Source organism: Myotis brandtii, unplaced genomic scaffold (assembly GCF_000412655.1).
Source record: "Myotis brandtii unplaced genomic scaffold, ASM41265v1 scaffold934, whole genome shotgun sequence".
NCBI classification, from domain to species: Eukaryota; Metazoa; Chordata; class Mammalia; order Chiroptera; family Vespertilionidae; genus Myotis; species Myotis brandtii.
In genome coordinates, this window is record NW_005371854.1 from 273798 (window position 1) to 281840 (window position 8043).

The window sequence follows — 8043 nt, forward strand, 5'->3', positions numbered from 1 at the left end:
AAAATCAGTAAAAGAACAATTTCTCTTAGATTGACAGAAAACATTATACATAAAATAAATGTTTAAGAGATGTGTGAGTGAACTTTTTTAAACTCAAGTGATGGCACCTGGATTTCTTTTGCTATGAAAGAGTATATTCTACTACTTTAAGAATTTTCCTTTTTATATTTCTAGTTGTCAGACAACAGTTGTATCTATGCCACAAATCCTCTATATTTAAAAAAACACAAACAGGTAAAAGTATTAAATCTTTAATTACTAATCTGAAAAATCCTGGATTTTTCGTATTTAAACCTGAACCTTGAACAATAAACAGCAATACAAGCTCTTTCCAAGTTTTCCTGTTCCCTCCATAGACAAGTAGTAGTTTCTTCAGCTCTGGCTACCCTAGCAGATCTGAAGGATCACAGCCATGACGGTGGCAGCCTACCGTTGACACTGAACTTGCGGTTAATTGTGGAGTTCTGCCACAAAACCACCTCACTACCACAAGCTGGATTCTTGCCCAGGAGAACGACAAACTGCCAGGCCAACCAATATACAGGAGGCAGCAAGAGCAAACTGCCTTTTACCCCAGACAGCAGTCATTTCTGAATTCCAAATGGAGCCAGAAGCAGGGAACACCAAAGAAAAATTTAGAAGTATGCTTTCTCCACTAACCTAGTTCAAATCTATTCACATTGTTTTACAAGACAAACTCAAAAATATTCACCCATTATCTGACATCATCAATGCAGTGTGAGAGTATTCATTAGTAAATTTTAAAAATAAGCATTGAGATTGAACATAAAATTATAGTGATACTAGAGGCCTGATGCATGAATTAGGGTCTGGCCACCCCGTCCCAATGCGGGGAGGGAGAGTGGCTGTAGGCAGTTGGCAGGCTGGCCCCGCCCCCTTGTTGAACTCCTGGTCGAACTCCCGAGTGGAAGGGACAATTTGCATATTAGCCTTTTATTATACTAGGGTATAGGATTGTTAACTAATAAGTGAGTCATCTACCTATGATTATTGCAAATAGGAGCAAATAATGTGTCTTTGTGTGTGTTACTGAGCTGCACACAGCAGCATGGCAGCTCGGAACTTTGAAAGGCAAGACAGCTTGCTGGGAAGGAAGGAAACATTAGCGTCAGTCAGATCTGGTTACCCTTTGTAGCTGTGTGACCTTGGAGATTACTTAATGTCTCATGTTACCTACCTCATCTACAAAATGGGAATAATAATGTCCACCTTATAGGGTCATTGTTATGGATTAAATTAAACTAATATGACTTAACAATGACTAGATACTCAGTAAATGTAAATTTGATTCATTCCTCTTACACCCTATCCTCTTCCTTACCCCTTCCCAACCTTTCAGCACTTTCCAGGATCCTATCACTTCTGAGTTTTTCCAAGAAGATTCCCCAGGTTACATCATCTGTTCAACTTGGTTTCAAGGCTTGCTTTCAATGACATTTTGTTCAACTAAGCTTTTGTCTTCTTATCTATGCAATCAAATAAAACAGGTAAATTAGCAGCTCTCATCACAAGGCAAGTGCTAGAGAGATTTTAATGCATACTGTAAATGCAAAAAAAATTAATACATTAATTTTTCAAGTAATGGCTGCATGTTAGTATCATAATTTTGTGGGCCTACATATCTTATGTCTCATTTTGCTGAAAAGATGTTGATTTAGGGCCTATATGTGGTCACTTGGTGTAACAGAAAAAAAAAATCAAACCTTAACAACCAATTCTGTCCATAATGGCATTAAACATAGTGAAGACAAGAAAACATCTATGCTTACAAAAATTTATTCATTCATTCAGCATGTGCCAACCATTGCCCTAGATACTAAAAGTACAAATATGAATAAGATATAGTCCCTGCCCTCAGCTTGGTGGGGGAAAATATGTAAACAAGTGTAGCACAGTATGAAATGCTCAAATATAGCTCCAACCAAGTACACTGGTGAGACAAAGAGAAGTTCACAGATGAAGGATGCTAGCCTGGGTATTAAAAAATAAATAGGGGTTTCCAAGTAGACAAGAAGGTAGAGCATTCCAGACAGGGAACAGTATTTGCAAAGACACAGAGACATAAAACAGCATGGGCATTTCAGGAACTGACTTGGGATGGAGGGAAGAAGGGAATAGAGAAATGAGGCTGGATACATGGGTGGATATCAAATCATGGGGAGCCCTGTAGGCTGTCCTGGGGAGCCTGGAATTTATCCTGTAAGTGATAAGGAACTGTTGAAGATTTTTAGTCAGGGAACAGGTGTAGTCAATTTTTTCTGGCATGCTTAATTTTAATGTGCATTTTAAATCTCAATGCTGGTACTGCATGAAGAATGGTTTGGAAGAATGTGAAACCAAAGCCAGGAAAATCATTTAAGAAATCTTAATTACAGGCCAGATGAAGCTAAGCTTCTGTAAGACAAGGGCAGTAAGTCTGGAAAGAAAGAATTTAATTAATATATAGCAACTATAGAACTTTCTGATCAATTCCATAGAGGGAAAAGGAGGATGCAAAGAGAGTTCCATAGGTCTAGCTTAGGGCCTAGAAAATCTTGTAGCCATTAACCAGGATAAGAAGAACTAGAGAAGTCACAGAGTAAAGACCATGGGTTTCATTCTGAACAGGTTGAATCCAAGTTGAGATGTTCCTGGGTAGTTAGATATACGAGTCTGAAGTTCAAGAGAGCAGTCTGGACTACAGACATAGTTTGGAGGCCTGGGGTGGAACCCTGGGAGGAAAATGAGACATCCCCCAGGAGAGTACATAGTGTGAGAAAAGAAGAAGATCAATGTCTGTACTTTGAGGAATACCGACATATAAGGGACAAGGAACAAAGAATTGCTCAAAAGGATGACTGTAAAGGAAGTGGCAACATTAGAAAGAGAATCAGGCAAGAATGGTGTTACGTACCAAAGTAAGAAAGTTTCAAGAAGGGGGACAAAAAAACCACACAATGCTACATCCTAAAAAGAGGAGGACAGGAAACTGTCCACGTCATTGTCAACCTCATGTGGAACAGTGGCTGTGGTGGAAGCAGAAGCCAGATTGCAGTGGATTGAGGAATGAATTAATATTTATGTTGACATTAAGAAAGGTTTCATTCTAGAAAGTCTAGTCAGGAAAAAGCTGTACCTTTAGTCACATCATTTTCTTTGTTAGTTTTAGCTAAAGAACATAAATAGCTTACTGATACAATATAAAGGTCACACACACACATTCTCTCCTGTATAAAGAAATAAAACTGATTCCCCTTAACAGAAGATGTATTTACATTTTTATAGATAGGAATTATAAACTAGCACTTATTTTGTATTCATAGTGGTGTCCAATAAATAAAGGGATAAGAAGACGGTGAAGTTCTTTAGAAAAAATGCTATTATATTTTGTGTAATAAACAAATATCTGACATAGCTCTGAGAGATTTTTTAACTAAGCAGTTATTATCCAGCTTCAATAAGTAGTGCAATCAAAAATAAAAAGGTAGTGCAATCTTAGTCTGGTTCTTTTTTTCCTTGTATTCCCTTTGAAGTCAGTGAGAAATTATTATGAAAAAACTTGGATGATAAGATCGTTTAAATGGTCTTGTTCAACATTCTTTATTTAATATCATGATATTTTCACCAGCCCTGGAAACAGTAAACAAGCCAGTAGCTCTAATGAAAAGCAAGGTGTAGATTTGTATATTTAGAGAATTTCTTTAACTATCTGGTCAGGTTTCAGACAAAAGCTAGTTTTTTTTTAATGTCCTTTTCCTGCTAAATAACTAGGATTCATTGCAGTGCAGCAGTTAGCCTAACATCAGTCTTCACTAGAATTATGCTTGGACGGTTCCCAGTGACAACTCTCTAGCCTGGTTTGGTGCTTTGGTAACTATATTAAAGGTAAGTGCAAACTGTGAAAAATAACAAGAACCCTTATATAAATTCAAGGTTTTAATACTGTCTTTGGGGGCTGTGTAATCATGTTTAAAAGGATGACTAACATCCACTCTAATATGGACAAGACTTTAAACCAATGAAAACTATGTTTTTTTAAACAGCAAACCTGGCGGTATGGCTGATTTTATTCCTTCCTTTGCGATCCCTCCTTTTTACAGGTGAAAAGGTTTATATCAGATTTCCTCTCATTATAACCTCTCAAATGTTGTCTGGACCAGCAGCCCACTCTCTCTAAACAAATACCAGCCAACCAGGAAACCATGAAGTTTTATTGTGCTATAAAATAGACCAGACATTTCCAAACCTTCATAGGAATGAACCTGACTAAATCTTTACTAAAAATAATTTCAAAATAAACTGTAGGCTCCACGTTTCTCCAACAATCAAAATTCCTTCCTCCTTCATCAACGTCATTCTCAAGCTCTTTACTCTTTCAGAGCTATATCACAAGCAGTTTCTCTGGCCAAAATTCATAGTAAGAATTAAAGAGTCCACTTCTATTTGATTACTGGGATATAAGACTCGAGAAAAATGCTAGCTTCGTTCCTTGCAGACATTTACATTTATCAAAATTCTGTTTCCAATTTTCCTGTATACTACCAGCCCCTAAATCGTGAGCTACTTCTTGCAGTATATCCAGAGTATAGAATGAATTTTTCAAAGAATTAAGTCAGAACTTCAGCTTAAGAAAATAGATTTCCTTTGATTCAATTTGGCAAATATTTATTTAAGCTCTGTTCTAGGTACCCTTAAGGAATGCGTGTTGAATGCATGGGTAAATGTTGCACGTGTGTATGTAGCATATGTGTGTGTGTTTGGGGATGGATCAGTTGTCAAAGGCCAGCAGGGAAAAAGACATACACAAATAACTTTGATGCAAAATGGAATATAACAAGAGATAGCTAGATTGTAATGGGGATCTGGAAAGGTGACATGAAGTAGGTAGGACTTAGACTCCATCTTAACGCTGGCCCATGTGACTTAGTTGGTTGAATGTCTTCCCATGCACCAAAAGGTCACTGTTTCGATTCCCAGTCAGGGCACATGCATAGGTTTTGGGTTCGGTCACCCATTGGGGTGTGTATGGGAGGCATTGATGTTTCTCTCTCTCTCTCCCTCTCCCTTTCTCTCTCTCTAAAAAGACAATAAAAACATACATTTTGTAAAAGTCCATCTTAAAGGATGAGTAGAATTTAAAGATGATAAAGGAGGGCATTGCAAGGAAGAAAAAAGAACATAAAGTGAAGAAAGTGTTCATGGAACTACTATTTTATCAGAACATGAAGAATGATAAAAAATTTTTAAATTATGATCATATAAGATCCTCTAATCCTCTATGTCTAATCCTCACAATAATCTCAAAGTAGAAATCGGGACATGAAGAGATTACATAATTTGGCAAAGATTACACATCCAGTAATTGGTAGAGCCAGGATTTACCCAGGTAGTGTGACTCCAAATCTTCTATGTCCTTTCCATTGTATCAGCAGTTATTAAACTTCAGTACACAAAAATCAGCTAGATAACTTTCACCCAATGGTAAAAATGCAGACTGCTGAACCCCAATCCCAAGCATTCTGATTTAGTTAACCCCAGATGGGACTGAGGAATCTGCATTTCTACCAAGCCATCCTGATGCAGGAGGTCTGGGAACCACATTATCCCGAGGTAGGACAGGGCAATATTGAGTAGGACCTAGAATGACCTTGAACATACTTAATGCTTAGTGTCATATACTGAATTTTGTCCCCCTAAAATTCATATGACAAAATCCTGTCTCCCAATGTGACTATATGCAGATTGGGCCTTTAGAGAGGAAATTGAGGTTAAATGAGGTCATAAGGGCAGGCCCTGATCTGAAATGACTGGTGTTTTATAAGAAGAGGAAGAGACACCTGGAATGTGCCTGCACGGGGACAAGTCATGACAGAACATGGCAAGAAGATGGCCATCTGCAAGCCAAGGAGGGAGGCCTCAGGAGAAACCAACCCTGCCGGCACCATGATCTTGGACTTCCAGCTCCCAGAACTGTGTTGTAGTCACCCAGTCTGTGGTGTTTTCTTATGGTAGCCCTAGTAGACTAATACACTGAGTTAAATTATCTTCCTGACTCTCTTAAATTACATACATCTATCATATATCAGAAGCTGTGCCAAAGAAGTTCCCTAGTTATCATCACTATCATGAAAGCTCAAATCTACCTGACATCTTAAAATTTACAAAGCCTTTTTATATGCTCTGTTGCATGTGGACTTTGCAACAACCTCTGAGGTAAGCAAGACTCACTAAGATAATAGAACTTGTCCAGGTTTCTGACAGTTGGAGGGTTGAATTCAGCTCTTCTGATCCCAAATCTTAAGCTTACTTTTCCTACAGCACACATACCATAAAGTATAGTTATTATATAAAACACCCATCTGGGCAAATGTGTTTTTTTTGCTCTAGAGAGTAAATACCTCTACCCCTATTTTCTAGTTAAGATATGGCTCAGGAATTCAAAAGATGTACCCAAACGTTAATAGCAAAGATAAGATCAGAATACTATACAAGATTCCTAATGTCCAGTTCTCATACCAAACAATTGACTGGACAATAATAAAGTTCTCCCATTTATATAGATTGAGATTATGCTTTGGGTAAGGGCACACACTTTTTAAAAAAATAAATATTTTTATTGATTTCAGAGAGGAAGGGAGAGGGAGAGAGAAATAGAAACAGCAATGATAAGAGAGAATCATTGATCGGCTGCCTCCCGCACGCTCCACACTGGGGATCCAGCCCACAACCCAGGCATATGCCCTGACCGGGAATCAAACCATGATCTCCTGGTTCATAGGTTGATGCTCAACCACTGAACCACACCAGCCAGGCTAAGGCACACACTTTTTTTTTCAGTATTATATATATTTTCTTTATTGATTAAGGTATTACATATGTGTCCTCATCCCCCCCTTGCCCCCCCACCCTGCTCATGCCCTCACCCCCCTGGTGTCTGTGTCCATTGGTTAGGCTTATATGCATGCATACAAGTCCTTTGGTTGATCTCTCCCCCTTACCCCCACTCTCCCCTGCCTTCCCTCTGAGGTTTGATGTTCTGATCGATGCTTCTCTGTCTGTGGATCTGTTTTTGTTCATCAGTTTATGTTGTTCATTATCTTCCACAAATGAGTGAGATCATATGATATTTATCTTTCTCCAACTGACTTATTTCGCTTAGCATAATGCTCCAGGTCCACCCATGCTGTTGCAAATGGTAGCAGTTCCTTCCTTTTACAGCAGTGTAGTATTCCACTGTGTAGATGTACCACAGTTTTTTAAACCACTCATCTGCTGATGGGCACTTAGGCTGTTTCCAAATCTTAGCTATTGTAAATTGTGCTGCTATGAACATAGGGGTGCATATATCCTTTCTGATTGGTGTTTCTAGTTTCTTGGGATATATTCCTAGAAGTGAGATCACTGGGTCAAATGGGAGTTCCATTTTTAGTTTTTTGAGGAAACTCCATACTGTTCTTCACAGTGGCTGCACCAGTCTGCATTCCCACCAGCAGTGCACGAGGGTTCCTTTTTCTCCACATCCTCACCAGCACTTGTCATTTATTGATTTGTTGATGATAGCCATTCTGACAGGTGTGAGATGTTACCTCATGGTTGTTTTCATTTGCACCTCTCAGATGATTAGTGACTTTGAGCATATTTTCATATGTCTCTTGGCCTTCTGTATGTCCTCTTTCGAAAAGTATCTATTTAGGTCCATTGCCCATTTTTTTTATTGGATTGTTTTTATTCCTTTTGTTAAATTGTATGAGTTCCCTGTAAATGTTGGAGATTAAACCCTTATCAGAGATAACATTGGCAAATATGTTCTCCCATGCAGTGGGCATTCTTGTTGTTTTGTTGATGGTTTCTTTTGCTGTGCAGAAGCTTTTTATTTTGATGTAGTCCCATTTGTTTATTTTCTCTTTAGTTTCCATTGCCCTAGGAGCTGTATCAATAAAGATATTCCTACGACATATGTCTGAGATTTTGCTGCCTGTGGATTCCTCTCAGATTTTTATGGTTTTATTAAGTCCTTTATCCATTTTGAGTTTATTTTTGTGT